At 38.0% G+C, this 18,456-nt stretch overlaps 1 protein-coding gene across 2 annotated transcripts in view; it reads left to right on the forward strand.

The window, feature by feature from the left end:
* The window catches only part of PRR16 (proline rich 16), a 420,408-nt gene that overhangs the window by 167,937 nt on the left and 234,015 nt on the right, over window positions 1-18,456 (forward strand). Inside the window, exon 3 of one of the 2 annotated variants that reach the window (XM_033084929.2) lies at window positions 13,527-13,615. The exons of the other annotated variant lie outside the window; for it this stretch is intronic. The gene's annotated coding sequence lies outside the window, so the exon portion shown is untranslated. Of the gene's footprint in view, window positions 1-13,526; window positions 13,616-18,456 lie in introns of those variants that run through there. 2 annotated transcript variants of the gene reach the window in all.

Below are 18,456 nucleotides of genomic sequence, written 5' to 3' on the forward strand. Positions count from 1 at the left end.
TTTCTCCCCATGCTAAAAAGATGGTTTGAGCTCAACACATGCAGCTGAGCTGCAGCTTGGTGAGGATTGCCTGTCCTATACAGCCACAGCTGGCAAGTCTGGATGTACAAGTACTCAGAAGCAATGCTGTTGCCCTAGAAGGTGATGCTGTTTTGCAGATGAGTGACATATTCTGTTACTCTGTGACAGTTTCTATCATGGCTGACCTGCATCACCTTCCCTCAGTGAGAAAGGTGGAAAAAATGGAAAAAAATAAATGCCTTTGGGTCTCTAAAAGTTGTTGACTCTTTACCATAAATGTGAATTAAATTAATCAATGGAAAGGCATCAGGTTGAAAGTGGTGACTTTGAGTGATGACAGTCAGGAGAGCATCAGTTTTAGTTTAATGAACATGATGCCTGCTTCTGTGTTCATATTTATTTTTGCGGGTAATTTTCTACTCAGGTGAGTTCATCAAAGAAGATACACAGGCACTGGATGGGAAAAAAGAGAAGATATTATGCTTAATTGAACAGAAATGGCCTAAAATAGAGGGAGATTTGTGAAACATTCAGAAACTGACAGCATTATGTCAGTGTAGATGTGTGGGGTGTGGACTTCATCCATCCTAATCCTACCCTGAAAAGTACATGGAAAAATAAAGCAGAAGCACTGAGCTGTCAGGTGTAATCTAGGTTAGGTCCAGAAATGGTGCAGAGATGTTACAGTTCTGGAGCACTGTTGAGACTTGGGGATTATTAGTTCAGATGTAATTCTTGAGTTAATGTGCATTTCCTGACTCTAGATCTGATCTGACATGGCATTACTTTGATCAGGGTGGTTCTGCAAGATCAAACAGTGAACACACAGGAAGTGGTCCTTCACTTGGCTTGTAAAATAGTCAAGGGCATAAATACCAATGCATGTTTGCCTTTAAAAAAATGGGATAAAACAGCAAGCATACATAAGACGGTTTACCTATAAAACTCACTTGTTTAAAATATTTTCTCAGAGGAGTGTGCACCTTCTGGGTAAAATGCATTCTATTTTGCAAAAAAAATAAAAGTTACTCCGCCTCCATAATCCAATTGTCATCCACAGCATTTTCAAGGAAAACTTTTAGAAAAATCAAAGAGCTTTTCCTGGAGACTGCAGTGTATTGCAGCTAAAATTCAGGTAAAAGCAAGCGGACACCCAGTGGGGACACTCCTGGCAAAAGCTTATGGATTGCTCTTTCAAGAAGAAATGGAAAAACAGATAAGTCACACAAGGAAATGTGTATTATGGGGTCTGGATGAACACCTCAAAAAGATCATCCTTCATTTTAGGCAGAGACATACCCAGAATAATTGTTTTGTTGTGTTATTAGGAAGCAAAATTCAGTAACCCATAGCTGATTATTTTTTTACTGACACCATTTCAAGCAGATTAAGGCACTTGGGGGAAAAGAATGAACTAGAGAAGAGGAACAGCATTCCAAAAGATAAAGCCAAATGTTTTCAATAGCTGCATAATTTTTTACTATGAAGACATGCATTTCTTAGTTCTTGTAAGACTCTCATTTTGTGATATATTTGAAGGTATTAATGCAATTGTGCAGTTCTTAATAAATTACCAAGTTTACAAATTTTGACAGATATTAACAAAGAAAGACAAGCATTGTCTGTTTAGAAAGCTTAGGAAAAAGAAGTTCAGGTACAGAATTTTCAAGCTTTTATACTTAAAAATTGTTTAAAAATGTCTACTTTTTAAAGAGGTTTGTAAAAATATAAATTATTTCAGTAGAGGTTGCTTCATGCTTTTAATTAATCACATTGGGAATAAAGTCCCTTTAAATTCCACTTCAATACTTCCAAATTTACAAGAAGGAAGCTAAGATATATGTGAAGTGTTGCCTCATTCAAATGAAATAACTACTGTCACATAAATACAAATAGAGCAACATGACATTGAAAAATAATGGTCTGGAATTGGAAAAAAAGTAGTCTACTGTCATGCTACAAAATATTTTAAATAAATCCTGGAATGGTAGACAAAAATAATCTCCCATTCAGCTCTCAGATTCTCCGTGTTTCACATGCTTTCCACTTTTCCAGGCTCTGTGAGGGTTTTCTCTTTGTCCCATTAGCAGCTTGGCCTCTGCTCACAGCAGTCAGTTGAAGCCCTCTTACATCTTTGACCTAGATCTGTGCTCCAGTCAAAGATATGGTTGGATTCGAGGGATTTATTTGTATTAAACACAAACTGTGTGACTTACTAGCTCAGACTATTCTGAGAATGCCTTAAGTAAGGCTGGGCCAGGACAAGACCTGGTGTTTGTAAAGACAAAGCAGAAGATGCTTCTTTAGAGATAAGAGCATACATCCGGCTTACACAGAGGTTTCTGTTTTCAGGTGTCAACCTGCTGTTTAAATATTCTGAATCAGTTTGCCCAGCTCCTAATAAGTACTAAGGTAATGAATAAAAGAAGTGCTAATATTTATGAAATCTTTAAATTTGATAGAGGTGATTTTTATTGTGGCAGTCCTTGGCAGCAAATACACAATACAGATGGCCGTGTTTCACTTAAAGAGTAAAAATGTTAATAGAAAACTGCACAGTAGCTAGCACTCTATTCTTCTGTTACAGGTTGTGTTCAGAAAACTGTTTTGCCACTATAAAAAGGAAAGAACTACAGAATATAAAAATTCTGCAACTTTTACTGTTCAAACCCACAAACGTATGTGCAAATCCTTCCCTTCATTGGTCCAGGCATTTTGGAAGAAACATCACTCTTCTGTGAAGAGGTTCTCCAAGCAAATCACTGAGGGTGCATTTCCATAAGATGGCTTGGCTAATTGAACAACTCTTCTCCACTAGGATTCATTCCTGTTTAGTTCTCTCCTACCTGACAACCTCAGCTTACCCTCTCTGTGGTACTTATCTGATCACATAAGAATTTGCTTCAGCTCAGAAGAATAGAAAACTGACTTGGCAAGAAAGCAAAAAAGAAAATTAAATATTAGCTTTTGGGCTGTTTTTTTTAGTTTACTCTGTGATCACAACAGTAACAGAGGCAGTCTCCTCCCATGAACCCCTCAAATCTCTGGAGAACCCACCGGCTTTCTTCTGGTGAAAACTAGCTGTATTCTCACATTTGTTGTTGCATATATCATCAGTCCTTGTTCTCCACTTATGCCAGCACTGAATTAGTTTTCTCTCCTTTTCCAGCTGATACTGTGGCACATAATTGTTCTCTCACACACTTTGTTCTTTATTTATTTAGCATACTGCTGTCCTAGCAAATCCTTTTCGGTGCTTTATGTTTGGCTTTCAACCATTTTATATCTTGATATTATTTAAAACATTAATATTTAGTCTGAAATGATGGAAAAATGTGTCTGAGTATATATTATGAATAACTCCATTGAAGGTTTACACAATTTCTGGCTGCAAAACAGGTTTAGATTAATATTAAATAAATCAAAACCGATTCATTTTTAAAGAAGATAACTGCTGAACTGATGGAAGAGCTTGCATTAGAAGTATTACAAAGCTTTGGGGAAAAAAAAAAAAAAGAAGAGTAAAATATGATAAAGCTTGCTGTTATGATACCAAGCAGACTTCCAAGCAGCTGCTGAGCAATGGGTTACCAAGATGTCAAAAAACTCCATCTTATGTTTCCTCATTGGACTAACCCATATTGACCCATATTGAGTACTGTCTAGAAAATAACATCTAATTTATTCTAAAACCCAGAACATTTTTTGATACAGAAGTACTTTATTTTTGAAAGACAGATATTTGTTGCTTGTACCTGATAGAGGTGCATAGGATTTGCCAAGTGCACGGTGAGTGATGCTGTGGGTGAACAGCAGGGAGGTGATCCCAGCTGGCATTCCCAGTCTGCTGTTTGCCAGGACATGGGTCACACTGGCATCCCTAGTGCCATCTCCAGTCTGCCCTGGGAGGGTGGCACACAGCCACCTTGTGATAAAACTTCCATCAGCTGAGAGTGAGGAGACTTGTACAAGCAATTTCCCATCAGCTGTCAGACTCTCCTGGTGTTGCCTGGGTTGCACAGCCTTTCTTCTTGTCTTACAGGGACCTGTGAAACATTGCCACAGTGTTTTGGAGAGCTGACTTCAAGGGGATGGTATCAACAGGTCTCCAGATTTCTGGGATTTGGGGCATGTAATCTTTCTCAAAAGCCTGCCTCTATCTTCGTTTTCTGTGGGGAGGGAGGAAGCACAATCTAGTACTGTAAGTGACTGAAAAAACCTTGGGCAGATAAAAACCAGGAAACCACATGCCCACATAAATTTTTATGTGCTTATTAATCAGTATGTGATACTACAGGCAGCTACATTTTTTAAAATCCCACATGTGAAAGAAAACCTCTTCAAGGTTACATTCGAGAAATCAAGGAATAGACAATTTGGTGGGTTTTGCAACCTGAAAAAACCAAAACGAACTGTACTTGGTCTTGCAGAAATTCCTCCGATTTAAACAGTTTGGGAAATATACCTGGTTTTGCCTTAGTTGCTTAAATATGCAGGGCTTTTAAATAGAGTTGCACAGGTGTGTTTTTTCTTGTGGGTAAAAAAGCAGAAGTTAGGGTTGAAAATCCTGTGTATTCATTTTTTCTAGGAACAAAAATAAGTTCTCATCATCACAGGGAATGGAGAGCTATTCCACTGTAGAAAACTTCATTGTGCCAAACTAAAAACAATTCTTTGTGCTGAATCATTGACCAAATATTTCCTTGAGTTTTGTGAATAGCTGAGCTTGCAGCTCATTAGCCAAACCAAGCCCAACAATAATTTTAGAGTATTTTTCTGATTGACTTAATTTGTTCAAAATATTTACTTGAGATCAAACAAAACATTTAAAGATAATCAGAGTTTTAAAAAAGTTCAATTGCAAAGTGTATGTTATATATGTGTATATACCCTAGAAACTAAATGAAAAGTCAACTTGCCAGTTAAGTTTTTGTATATTTTAGCTATGGAATACTATTTCAGTAATCTTTTTAACCAGAATTGGTTTTTGTGTACAAATTTCTTGTTGTTCTGACTGTTCATTCTTGAACTGTATTACATGTCATTCCAAAGATACCTTGTTCTACGTGTGCTGGTATAGGTTTCTCTCTTTTTCGGTCCCTCTTGGTATTTGTCAGGACCGGAGAGTGCTGACATGTAGCTATCTCTCAGAAACCCATATTTCATCAGCTGAGAAAGACCGGAGGCCACGCTTGACGATTTCCACACGAGTTTATTTCATGCGAAAGGGGGTCAGGCAGGATTCTCTCAGAACAAAGGGCAGACACCTATATTTATAGGTTCAGGAAGGATCCAACTACAACCAATAGAAGTTTACACAAAGAACAGAAACTGATCAATTGAACATCCTAATTTCTAACCAATTATCTTCCGAAGTGTTAGGAGAGTGACCAAATTCCTAAGGCATCTTTCTCAGCCTTGGTATCTAGGATATCTTATCTATTACAGCAAATTCCAAGGGCCAGGGGAAGATGGCTTTGGAGAAATTGTATCTTCCACATGCTGGCACTCTCTTGCTTTCATGCGGAGAAATTAGTATTTTAAATATTTTTAAATAAACTTTTCTCATGTCTAAAGACCATCACTTAATTCAATTTTGCAATAAATTTCTATGCACCAAACCATTCCCATTTTCACATTAAAACAGGTGAAACAGTGACAATTCCTTATTAAAACAGACCTATATGGGTGAATATTAATCTGGCATTTAACTTACATTGAGGTCTCATGATTCCATGTTTCTTAAAATTTTTTTCTAATTTTCTGTCTTCACACTACCTTCAGAGAACCCATTTTCTTCCTATTGACTACAGGCTGTAAGAATTCAGATTAAAAGAAAATTGCATATAAAAAAGCTGGAACAGCCTAAGATTGTGTGGTAGTATAACAAGATAATGGATTAAATTTATTAAGTAGGCTATATGTAACAATTCCATATCAGGAGACTGATTCTAAGGGTCCAGAAAGCTGTCTTCCATTTCATATACTAGAACTTTTCTGAGCTTCTGCCTCTGATTCTCCTTTCTGCTATTTCTTTGTGGGTATTTATTTGGTTTTGTTTTCTCTTTGTTGGTCTCCTTTATACTTAAAAATCTACTCTGCTCAGAAATGTCTACAGATTTCATTGAAACAGCTTTCTGCATCCAGGTTTCTGCAACATCTTCATTAATGCTCTGCAAGGGGCTTAAGCTGTTTCAATCAAATCTGTCACACTCAGCATTCTGGCTTTAGTCTTTATCCTCATTTATTGTGTTTCCTGGCCTTAGCAAATGTTACAGGGGATCAAATATTTTGTGCAGTCAGAATAATAGATTAAAAAACAAAGCCTACTTCCCTCATGTCTGAGTAAATTGTATGAAAAATTAAAAATAAAAGTAACCAAGTAAGGAGGATCAGCTCCCACAAAAGAGTAGGCCAAAAACACACCACGGGGAAAACAAGCAAACAAGCAACCCTGAATAGCAGAGTTAGTTTTAGAAAAATACCTCTTCCTCTCATATGGAGACACTGCAGCCCCTGAAATTTCTGTTTTTCAGCCATCTTGGGGTAAAATTGCTGTAGAACCTCATGTCATCTAAGCAAAAATGTCATTCATCTCATCGCATATCTGTCTGCAGAATTATAAGCACTGTGAGCCGCATTATTCATGACCGTCTACAGGGTTGGGTCTAAAATATTTTTTAATGGAGTAGTTTACAAAACCTAATGCAAAATAACTGTGATCTCAGCCAATATATCCAGAAAGACTCTCCCAAAGTCAACAAGCCCTCTAAAACAACTTATCTAGTTTATCATGAGCTGACATAGTGATTAAGAATATGGTGTGGCCTCCTAACTCCTGGAAAGACATTACTACAGCGAGTAAAATTTCATGAGCTGAATCTGAGGAAAACACATTCATTTTCACAACACACATTACCTACATGAGACATTTTTATCACGTAAACAAAAATTATGATGTTTGCAGTAGTACCATCTTTGCTCACAGTGAACTCTCTTTGTGCAAGGTAACCAAACAAGTCACAAGAGGCTTTCAGTGATGACACTTAAATAAAATAGTAGTGCTGATTTTGGACTTCACACAGAAGAGCACAAGTGAATGTGTGTATCTTCTTCAGATATACTAAAGCACTCTGAAAGCAATGGATTAAATTGGGTATGTTTGTAAATTAATTCAGTTACAAGAACGTGTCTTGTCAATGTATGAACATGGACTTTAAACAACAGAAATCTGAAAGAAGTCATTTAGGAGTGTTTCCTGAGTCTGCCAAGAGTAACTTTCTCTTCTGTCTAAATTTTGTCTAAACAATACACAGAGGTAAATTAATTTTGATTTAACATGTCTTTTTAAACCATACACCACAGCAGCACAATGAACTCCTGTTTTACTTTTTTTTCTTCTCAGATAAGTCTAGTAGAAGCATCATCAAGATAAAGATAAATTTGAATCCTGGAGTAAGATTAAAGTAGGCTGAGAAACCAGTCTTGATATTTGGCTATACTATTTGCTCTGCATGCAAATCATGTCCCAAACATTTATTCCAAGGAAATTGTCATTTAAAACAGGTAAGCCATGGAGACAAAAAAAACCAACATGAAATCTTCTTCCAGTTCTACCAAATACAGAGCAAAAACTGAGTCACTGAATTACCTGGTTATAATGGTTTAGATTGTGAGGGAATGAGAAGCCCAACCCTGCTCTTTTGGCCTATTTCCCTTCTCTTTCTCACACACACATCCATGTCTTGGGTATGGCATATGAAGACTCCTGCACACATTTGGTCTGCTATCCTTGCAAGGGCATGTCTTCACTTTGCCTGTTCCATTATCTAATTATCTGTGAATAGCTGAGGAATATTAAATTCACAGTCTGATGGACACCTCATGACCTTGTATGAGAGAAAGGCATATAATTTTATGTCCCCAAAAGAAATAAAAATCTGGGGGAGGAAATGTTAAGGCCCTGAGGCTCAAATCTTCAGTTGTACCTAATTTTCACTGAAATAATGAAAATTATTTGTGTAACTCAAAAAAAATCTATATATATATCTACAAAAGCATTACACTGTAAGGTAAGGTCTGATGAAACCTGAAAATTTGCACAAAAATATTTAATACTTATAGCCATCCCTTAACTGTGAACTGGCAAAAGTACTTTGGGTGTGAAGTTCTCTCATCCAAAAGTAACTCAAGCAATTGGAGAATTTTGTATGCTGGCCATTAGTATGAAGCATAAATTGAATTTATTAAACAGTCTTTTTTCTGCCCTTTAGTCTTTTTGCTCTCTCATACAAGCCAGAAACTTATGTAAATAAACTGGCAAAGACTTGACTCAAAATATAACACAGCTGTGTGTATTTTTACACATTCTGTTTTATGGCAAGAGGAAGGAAAGTAACTGCTTGTATTTTCAGGGTCAGTTAAGAAGAGGAGATTCCTAAGAGAGTATCTAGTGTATTCCAGTCCATTTATTGTGATTTAGCTTTCTACATAAAGAAAGAGGACATAATTTCAGTAGATTTAACACAATAATTCAGAATCTTTGCTTGATCTCCTGAAATGTAGTCTACCCTTCTCTGGATGTTCATCCTTTTTTGTAAGGAAATAAGGCTCATTTCTCAGACTGTGGAACAGAATAAATCCCTATTGTTTCCCTGTGAGTTTGGATTATGCATTATAATAATAATGAAAGTTTGTAAACTTTGTTTGTAAGTGTGTAAAATGTTCAACTCTCCACAGCACTACTTATGTTGCAAAAACAACAACTGGAACACCACAGTTCACTCACTGGACCAGAGACAGTAAAATTCAGAACAGAATTTCTTTAGCTTTTTAACAGACATGAAAACTCCAATGTTAATCTAAGTAACAGTAAACATTTAAAAAAGTGAAAATAACTTCATTGTGTGCAGTTTGTGTTGTATACTATCAGTGGTCATAGCAATGAGGCTAAAGAGAAGAACAAAAGTAAATAAGTACAACAGAAAAACCACATTAATTTTCCTCTTATTGCTGTATGATTTTGCTTGGGGCTGAGATACCTGGCTGGATAAGGACACAATTGTAATTCAGTGCCTATATGTATGGAAAGGTTTGAGCAGAGAAGGTAAAAAGGCATGGTTCATACAGGTGGGTCACAGGGCTGTGCAGACAGCTCAGCTGCTGGGTGAGAGGAGAGCCCTGGTGATGTCTGTGCTGTGATCAGTCTGGCCATGTTTATCCTCTGGGAGGAAACAGCTCCCTTGTGCCCATCACAAGACACTTAGCAGAAAAACACGCTAAGTGAGCTAAATAGGGGAGATCAAGACTCACAACATCAATTGGTTCAGCTAAATTGGTGTCTACAAACTGAAGTGCAGCAAAGTGGGCCAACACTGATCACGTTTCAGTAAAACATCTATTCCTTCCCACTATCCCAGAGGCTGAATAAAAGCTGTTCCTTCAGAGAGGCCCTGAGGCTGACTTTAGTCTTTTACACTTGCAAAGCAACGTTGAAAAGGCCAGTGGTTCCTTAGAGGCATATTTAAAAAAAAAATTCGGGATTTATGCACACAAACCTTATTATTTAAAGCGTAAGATCTGCTCTAAAAGTCATTACACAAGAAGAAGCACAGAGTAAGAGGACTTTGTATTTTTTATTTCAAAGCATAATGTATGTTGAATATCACCTGTATCTAAGCATCCAAAACATCTTCCTGCAACCATTTATATAAGATGTTTTCTTCCCTTCTTTTCTTGGTAAGAAATGTGCAACTGGACCTAATTTTAAAAATCACTGATGTAATATATGCCAAGAAAAAACTCAAGCAAACTTTTCCTATGTTTCATTGACAAGGCTGAACAAAAAGCCTGGAAAAGTAACATGTTCCTATTTCTTCTACCCAATCTGCATATTTATCATAAAAAAATTAATGCAACATTTCAAGATTCTTAAAATATAGATCTGATTTGGTTTTATTTGCATTTTCTTCCCTTTGTGTACTGATCAACAGTTCAGACTCTTAACATCCTAGGGAGCTCACAGAGAGGAAAAGGAGTGCAAACTTTGGGTTACATAGCAGGCCTTCAGTTATCAACTGTACTGAGTGTTCAAGATGCTTAGTAAGGACCTGGTTGTTGGCAGTGCAATTGCAGTAATGGTAGGTGAACAAAGAACCTTAACACATGGGTGCTAAGCACTGATCATGTTACAGAAACCCCATGCCTGCAGCTTTTTGAGGAGAGATATCTAAAAAGCAAAAGCGACATAATTTGATTTTATTTTGCTTCAGGCATGCATAAGACCACATCAAGATGTTAAATCTGTGACTACAAATTTGCACTGACATAGATCTTTCTCTTCAGAGCGCTTGTCCATAGTGTGTGTGTATGTGTACGTGTGTGTGTTTGCGTATGTTTTGTTTGGTTTTGTTTGTTGGTTTATTTTTGTTTTTTATCAGGGATGTACCAAACAAATGTATGAGACATTCATGCATCAGTGTATATTTGGGTATCAAAGACAAAAATGATGGTGAGACTAGCTTAATTTGCATGATCCTTAGACTATAATAAGATGTCTCATGAGATTTGCAGTAACAAACAGTATAAAGGCTTGTCTGCTGGAGATTTTATTTCCTTCACCTTATTCTGCTTTGAGTTTATTGTAAAATGGATTTATGAAGAGAAATCTTGCAGTTTAAAAGCTTGTGATGTGTGTGGATACCCTATGCTCTCTGACATCTTTGGTCAGCTTGCATCAGTTGCAAGAATCTTCCTCTGTTAAGAAAGAAAGTACAAAAAATAAATCTGCACTGGCAAATATAGAAATAGCTGATGGAAGGGACAATAGTTACCATGGCTGATGCAGAGCAGCAGGGCACAATGCTTAGTAACATAGTTTTGGATCTCAACAAAAAGCTCCCATATTTAATTTTTCACCATCTATATATTTCTTTATTTCCTTTCCTGTTTGCTTTACACTAGCATCACGCTTAGCTAAGTTAGCAATTTGGCTGTAGAAGTAGGATGGCTTATTTGCTTTAATAAGGCAGTAGGAAGTTAGAGTTCACTGGTTTTATGTGAAACAAATACTACTTCCACTCTCTTGCTGTGTCCTGTGCCACACCAATCACAGATTAGTTAGTAGGGGATTATATTAATCATAAATGTTCTTTTGATGTTAGGCAAATGCAGTACCTGTATCATGATGACAAGTAAATAAAACTTAATCCAAAACACACTTAAGTTGACTGAATTCTTACAGAATACCTTGAATTTTCATCTGGTGCAATACACCTGCTGAAAAATCTGGGTTTTTTAAATGTTTATCAATGAAAAATAATGATAAGGAAGAGTTGTTGAGCTACCTTTGTCTGGATGTGAATCCTGCAAAGACCCAAGAGCAGAAAAAAAAAGAGTATGATTATCCTGGATTCCACAACCACTGTATAAGCCATAGTGAAAGTGCTATAAAATTTGCCTGGAATGAATATAATGTATTTTTCTAGGTCAGTATATAATTTTTTTTCATACAATATCTTAAACTGATTCTAAAACGAATCAGTGTGGATAACTTATTCATTTAATCAACTAAAAGAATTTTATTTGTGGTACAAATACGGTTATATATAAAACATACATAATGGTACATAAAATAACATTTTATAGGAGCAATGTTAATAAAGTCATAAAATTAAACCAGAGTTAGTTTGAGATGGCTATTTTTGCCGTTCTTCTCACTAAAAAAAAATCGGTGGAAAGCATGAACTATTATTATTCAGTGCACCTACCCATTATTACACCAAATTTTTTTTCTAACTAGAGTAGTACAGTTTGGTATTTTTTTCTCTGCAATCTTTTTAAAAGTAAATTTCTTTATAACAGCTGTGAAGTAGCTTCATGTAAAAGATACTTGAGAATTTGGCCCCATTCTACTTTAACAGTTGTATGCTTTCCATTAAGCATTATCCTTGTAAGCATCCACATCATTACCACTCTGGGAAACACACTATTTTTAACATCACAAATGAGTTCTCCATATTATACATTTGCATATATCCTGTCAGTAAATGACAAGAACGGAAATTATACATTTCTACTTTTGCGACTATAGAGGAAAATCCTTCTACTCTTTCATGAAGTTGATAAGACTTTTCTGGGAGGAGGGAAATCTTTCCTGTTTCCTACAATTATCAACAGAAACAATGAAAGAGTGCTAGTATGACATGAATAAAACAGTCATAGAAACCGGAGAGAGAAAATGGGAGTCTCTAAATGTGTAGGTAAAATGATAATAAAAATATGAAAGTGATAATTGAACAAAAAATAAAACTATGTAAAATTCACAGAAAATTATCCCTGGTATGTTTAAACTCTGCATGGACTCACATAATGGGAGAGTAAGAAGAAGATCAGCAGTGCAGCAGCAGAAATTTTGTTAATCACTGGGCATGCTATTAGCAAGAATACTGAAACTTCATGTAAATGTTACCACATTTTTATCAAAGCAAATTATAAGTCTCCAACCAATTTTTGAGTTCCTTCTTTTTCCAACAACAGCTGTAGCTGTTAAGGGACACGGCATGGCTTACAAAATATGTCCTGTGTCAAGATACACTACCTAAGCATATAATGAATGGTTTGTGGAGCAATTCACTATCTTTTTGCATGCTTTCAATTATTTTTCCTTAAAGGTGACAAAGATAATGAAGATAGATAACATTTTTCCTTTTAGACATGAACACTCAACAATTTTAAATTTGTTTTAGTAGGTGACAGATAAAGGTGGAATCAAGTCAAGATTTCAGATGCAATTCAAAGAGACTAGTTATTTTATAATGGATCCTATCCTTACCAAATATTTCCTACATCTGATCAAAAGTTGAAGACCAGAACTACCCTTGCAACTTTGCTCTCACCTCAGAATGGATCTCCTTGCACTAAACTTAGGCCTAACTTTATCATTTGTTCACAGGAAATAGGGAAACTTGCTATATCCATATCAAGCTCTAGCTGCTCACTGTTATGCTTAAAATTAAGCACAACACTGAAGCAGAACTGATGATTAGGAGGGTGGAGTTCAGTAAAGTGTGGAACTCATTTTTCAGTTCCTCAAAACAATGGAGACATTTTCATTTAGACTGCTCATAACTTTCTTTTAATATATTTTAAAATAGCAACCATGCAAAAATTTGATAAACTTGTTTGTCTTTATTTGCATGGATCATCAGACAGTAAAGGATTTATATGACTTCCAGAATATAAAACCATTTATTTAAAAATATTTACAAGGTTAGAAATTTATTAATTTTTTTTTCATTCAACAACCTTGTTACTTGGGCTGCTTAACACATTGCAGGATTAATTCTCACTGTATTAATTGCTTTATAAGCACAGAACAATTAGCTAATAGTTTTGCTTGTGGAGCATATGGTTTTAACTGCTTTTGAATTTTAAAAAAAAATAGAGATTGTGGCACTGAATTCATGTCTGGAAGTCTAAGAATATTTTCTGATATTTTTTCATAGAATTAAAGAACCTCCCAGGTGAGAAGGCACCTCAAAAGATCTTCCAGCCAAAGAGAACCTATATGAAAATTTCTACGACCCTCTTTAGTTGCGCCTTGAAAATCATCAGGAACAGAGACTTTACCATGTGCCAAAGCAGGTGGTTGTAGTCAATAAATGCCCTCTAAGAAGAAAATATTTTTTTCTGTCAGTATGAATTCTCTCTCACTTCAGCTTATGCCCATTTCCCCTTGCCCTCTCTATGTGGCACCCATGAAGAGGGAGCCTTCATCCTCTGAAGCTGTGATTATGTCCCCTGCAGCCCTGTCATCTCCAGGTAGAGGAGACATAAGTGATTCAGTCTTTCCACACAGCACAGGTTCTGCATCCTTTGACCATTTCCATGACCCTCTTTTGGATCCTTTCCAGACAACCCACAACCTTTGAACTGCAGGCACCCAGTACCCTGGGTCTCGCCTGACTAGCACTGAGTGGCATGTCTCTCTTTCTGCCACTAATGATCCTGCATATGCCTCCCAAGACAGATTTGTCTTTGCTGCTGCAACAGCACAAGGCTGGCTCACATGTTGCCAGGACCACTTAAACCAAAGCAGCTTCTTGGTGTTGGAATCTGATAGTCATTAAGGCCTCCTTTCACAGAGTCATGGAATCATTTAGGTTGGAAAAGCATTTATAATAAAATAAGTGACTCCACTAACTTCACACAGTAAAGTCCATTACTAAACTAAGTCCCCAAGTGCCACCTCTAAATGCTTTACAAATACTTCCGGTGTTGGTGATTCAACCACTTCCCTGGGTGTTACAACTCAGCCCTGAGGTGGGGTAACTGAGGTTGTTGTTAATAAATGCCTTTGAGTAGATTACAGAGAAATGACACTGACTGGTGTGTGTGTGTATGTGTGTGTGTGGGTGCATGTGTGTGTATGGCGGAATTTTTTTTGAACAATTTGATTGCAAAGGAAATGGGTCATAGAGGCATTTTGTTATTATCTGTAAAAATGCAGGAATAGGAAAGTATAAAAATATCCCTTAAGAAAATAAGTTAAAGGAAAAAAGAAAAAGAAAACACAAGAGTAGATAGAGAAGAGGAAAACTAATGCTACCTTTGAATCCAGCAACAAGACTGAGTTATTGTAATTTCAATGTTCATTGATTACATGTAGGTTTCAGCCCTCATCTGTCAGAGGTGGCATCCTCCAAAAAAATTTCAATTGGTTAATACATATTCAGATTCAGGTGGGAATGCCAAGCATCTCCCCTGAGGGAAGAGTTTCACAGTGTCTGTTGCAACGCTATGGAGCATGTACAGTCCTCTAGTGATCATCAGAGGCCCCAGAAATGAGTCTGGGGGTGCTTCAGGGGTTGGTTTATGACCCTTTCTAAGACACAACCACTGTTTCTTATGTCTGCATAGTTGAGCCAGCTGTGGCTTATCAGAAGGGATTATACCCTCTGGCTTATATATGAATGTCCCAATACTTTTTTTCTATGAAGTAACATGCTGAAAACCAATGACTCAGCCACTTTGTACAGCAGAGCTTCAGAATAAATTGCTGTAGGGTGGTCAGAGATTTATTTTCAAAATCTTGTTACCTGCTGAGTAATTAAGATTAACATAAGAGTCAGTATTGGCACTCACAAGCTTTTTTTTCTCAGCTGGCATTTTTCAGTGTTATTAATTTATATAGAAAAAAGTCCTTAAAGATATTTTGTGAGTGATCAGTCTCAGTGTAATAGAATTTCTAGGCCTTTTTCTGCCTGCAAATAATCTTCTTTTCCCTTATATACTGTCTGATTAAGTATCCTCTGTAATCAGCTTTAAAAATGGCATTGTCCTGGGCTTTCTCTTTAAAAAAATAAATTTTAATACACTTACTTAAGGTAATGACAAGTAACCAAAGCAGGAATCAATCAATCCCCTACAGAGGGATTACAGTGTATACTGCCTTGTAAATTTTTTTCAGTCACAGGCAAGGCTGAAATGTAATCATGAACAGTCACTGAGGCTTTACAAAAGACCATGTTTCGCCAGCCTGGTTGTGTTCTGTGACTGCTTACACAAGCAGGAAGACAGTAGATACCATAACCTTAGTCAGCTTTTAACAACATATTCACATCCCTCCCACTGGAGAAAACAGAGACTGGAGGAACGGACTGTTGTTAGGCTGGAATGTAGCTGGTCAATAGGTTCAAGGGGTCATTATTAACTCGGTTTTTACTTGACTGGTTAGTACCTAAATGCACATGGAAATTTATGGACAACCTCCTAACAGGGATAGGGCAGACTGAAAGTTATAAATACTTACCTTCACAAAACTATGGCTTGTTTGATCTGTTATTGGCAGTTAGTCTTCAGGTAGGAGTTTGGGCTAGGTGACCTCCATAAGAACCAAAGAGCATTTTTATAATCTTGTAATTCTATTATCTATGGCTACTACGCAGTGAAGCTTTCAGTATTATGAGTCAGATGTACTTCCTCTATTATGGCTTTATTATAATCAATATAAAGTACAATCTCAAAATCACAAACTTCAAAGATCAGTGTGCTGCTTGCAAAATATTGAAAAACACCTGTCATTTATTCTTTGTGAAAAATAAATCAACTATAGTAATTCACGACCATAAGGCACACCAGACTATAAGGCGCATCCCCCAGGAGTTGGCAAATTTCGCAACTTTGTAGATCATATAAGGTGCACTGGACTATAAGGCGCACTTTTGTTTTGCAGCAAGATCCGCACCGTGTGCAACAAAGTAACTAATTAGTAACGGAATCCCGCGATCGTGGAGTTTACTGGCATGCGCTCAAATTGGAAACATTTTAACAGATTGGTGTAGCCTTTAAACACAGGCCCAAGCGCCCTGCCCCTGCGCGGGTGGGTCCCAGCACTCCCGGCTGGTGAGGCGGGGCTCGGGGTGGCCACAGCTTGTGGCTGCCACGGTTTGGTGCGGGCACGGCTCACTTCAGGGTTGCTGCAGTTCATTGTGGCTCGGGGCCACCCGTGGCTTGGGGCAGTGCAGCGCTGCCCGTTCCCTTTCTTCCTGTGCAGCTCCTGCTGGCCAACGGCTGGCTGCTCCTGCCCCCCTCATGGCTCAGCTCATGGCCCGCACTTTTTTTTTGCAGCAAGGAGCTGCGCCTCGTGCAACAAAGTAACAAATTACTGACAGGTATTCAGTTTGCAAACATTTTTCACAGATTGGCATAGCCTTTAAACACAGCCCCAGGCGCCCTCCCTGTGCCGCAGGCCCCGGCACTCCTGCCCGCCCCTGGCACCAGCTGGCACAGCTTGCAGCTCCTGGCTACCACCGCATGGCCGTGGATCCCAGCTTCCCCTGCCCAGTGGCTGCAGCTGCCGCGGGCCCCGGCACTCCCGCCCGGCACTGGCTGGCGCAGCTCGGCTTGTGGCTCAGTCGCCAAGGCTGCTGGTGGCTCCTTCCCCCCACGCCCGGGATGCAGCTGCCGGCAGCTCCTCGTTTCCCCCGTGTCCGGGCCATGGTCGCCACCGCCACCACTCAACGGCGCCTCATTCCCCCCGTGCCCGGCGTCGCCTGGTGGCTCCTCATTCTCCACGTGCCAGAGCCGGGGCCAGGGACAGCTCCCTCCCTCCCCGCGCAGCTCCTGCCGGCTGCGGCTGCCTGCTCCCGCCCCTGCTCGTGACTTGCGCTCCCGCGGCACTGCCCCCGCATTGCGGTTCACACTTCTGGATTTGTGAATTTCGCAACTTTGTCCATTATATAAGCCACACTGGACTATAAGGCACACTTCCAGGTTCGGGAGAAAATTTTAGTCAAAAGGGTGTGCCTTATAGTGGTGAAATTACTGTATATCATGAATAAACATTTTCCTCCTAAAACTCTAGATCTACAAGTTTAAAGTTAAATGGTTTAAAGTAAAACTTTATTTCCTTTATTACAAGGTTTACTTGATTTGCTTTGTTGTAAGGTTCCTTTTCAGTCACTTTAGCTATTAACTGAAGAACATCCCCCCAATAAACCCCCCTCCTTATTCAGTACAAATAGCAACAGACAGTGATAAGGAGCAGAACGTGGTGAAGGAGTAACACAGTCTGAATCACTAGAGGGTTACTAACTTACATTACAGGTGAGGTTCAAATGAGAACCCTTAAAAAATGACATACTGCCTATCATGAGAAATAATGGAAAGGTCTTATCTGGAGTTTGTAGAGAGTTTCCATTGGTCTTGTGGGGATTTTAGTTTGGGGGTTTTGTTTAAGGGGTTTTTTGTTGTTGTTGCTGTTGTTGTTTTGTTCTCTTTTGGTTTTTTAGGTGGATTTTTTGTTGTTTTTTGTTTGTCTGGTCGTGGGGTTTTTTGGTGGGCTTTGTTTTGGTGTTTTTAGAAACAGAATTGTTTATAAGAATCAACAGACTATGCTGCCTAGAACTCATTGTACAGATGTAATGAGTAATTTTTCGCCAAGTGCCTCTCTTAAACTTCCTGATGATTTTCTGTCTTTTACTAACTGAAAACAATGAGAAAGGATGTTTTTTCGGAAAGTAATTTTCAAGAGTAGGACTGACTCAAACCCTCAATCAATGAAAGCATCAAGTGCATGTCTTGGTAACCTATGGTATTGTTTCAAATAAAACAATACTCACTTTAGCCTTAAAACCATTGTTCCTTATTTTTCAGTTTGGCTCTGCTACTGAATAAATAGCAGAAGGATTAATCCTTCACCTTAGGTATAAAATAGTGCTTTGCATTGGTCCCTTAGGCATTTGCATTTATGAAGAAGTGCAGAAGAAAGTCTAAAAAAAAATCTTCAGCAGCTTGATGATTCAAGTGAGATTTGTTGTTCAAGTTACCAATAAGGAATGTTGCAGGAAGGAAATTAATATGCATTAAATACAGGACATTCTCTGTCTGTGTGGAAATATTGCCTGCTTCAGCAGTGGGTAATCTAACTATTAT

The sequence above is a fragment of the Catharus ustulatus genome, chromosome Z (assembly GCF_009819885.2).
Source record: "Catharus ustulatus isolate bCatUst1 chromosome Z, bCatUst1.pri.v2, whole genome shotgun sequence".
Taxonomy (NCBI): Eukaryota; Metazoa; Chordata; class Aves; order Passeriformes; family Turdidae; genus Catharus; species Catharus ustulatus.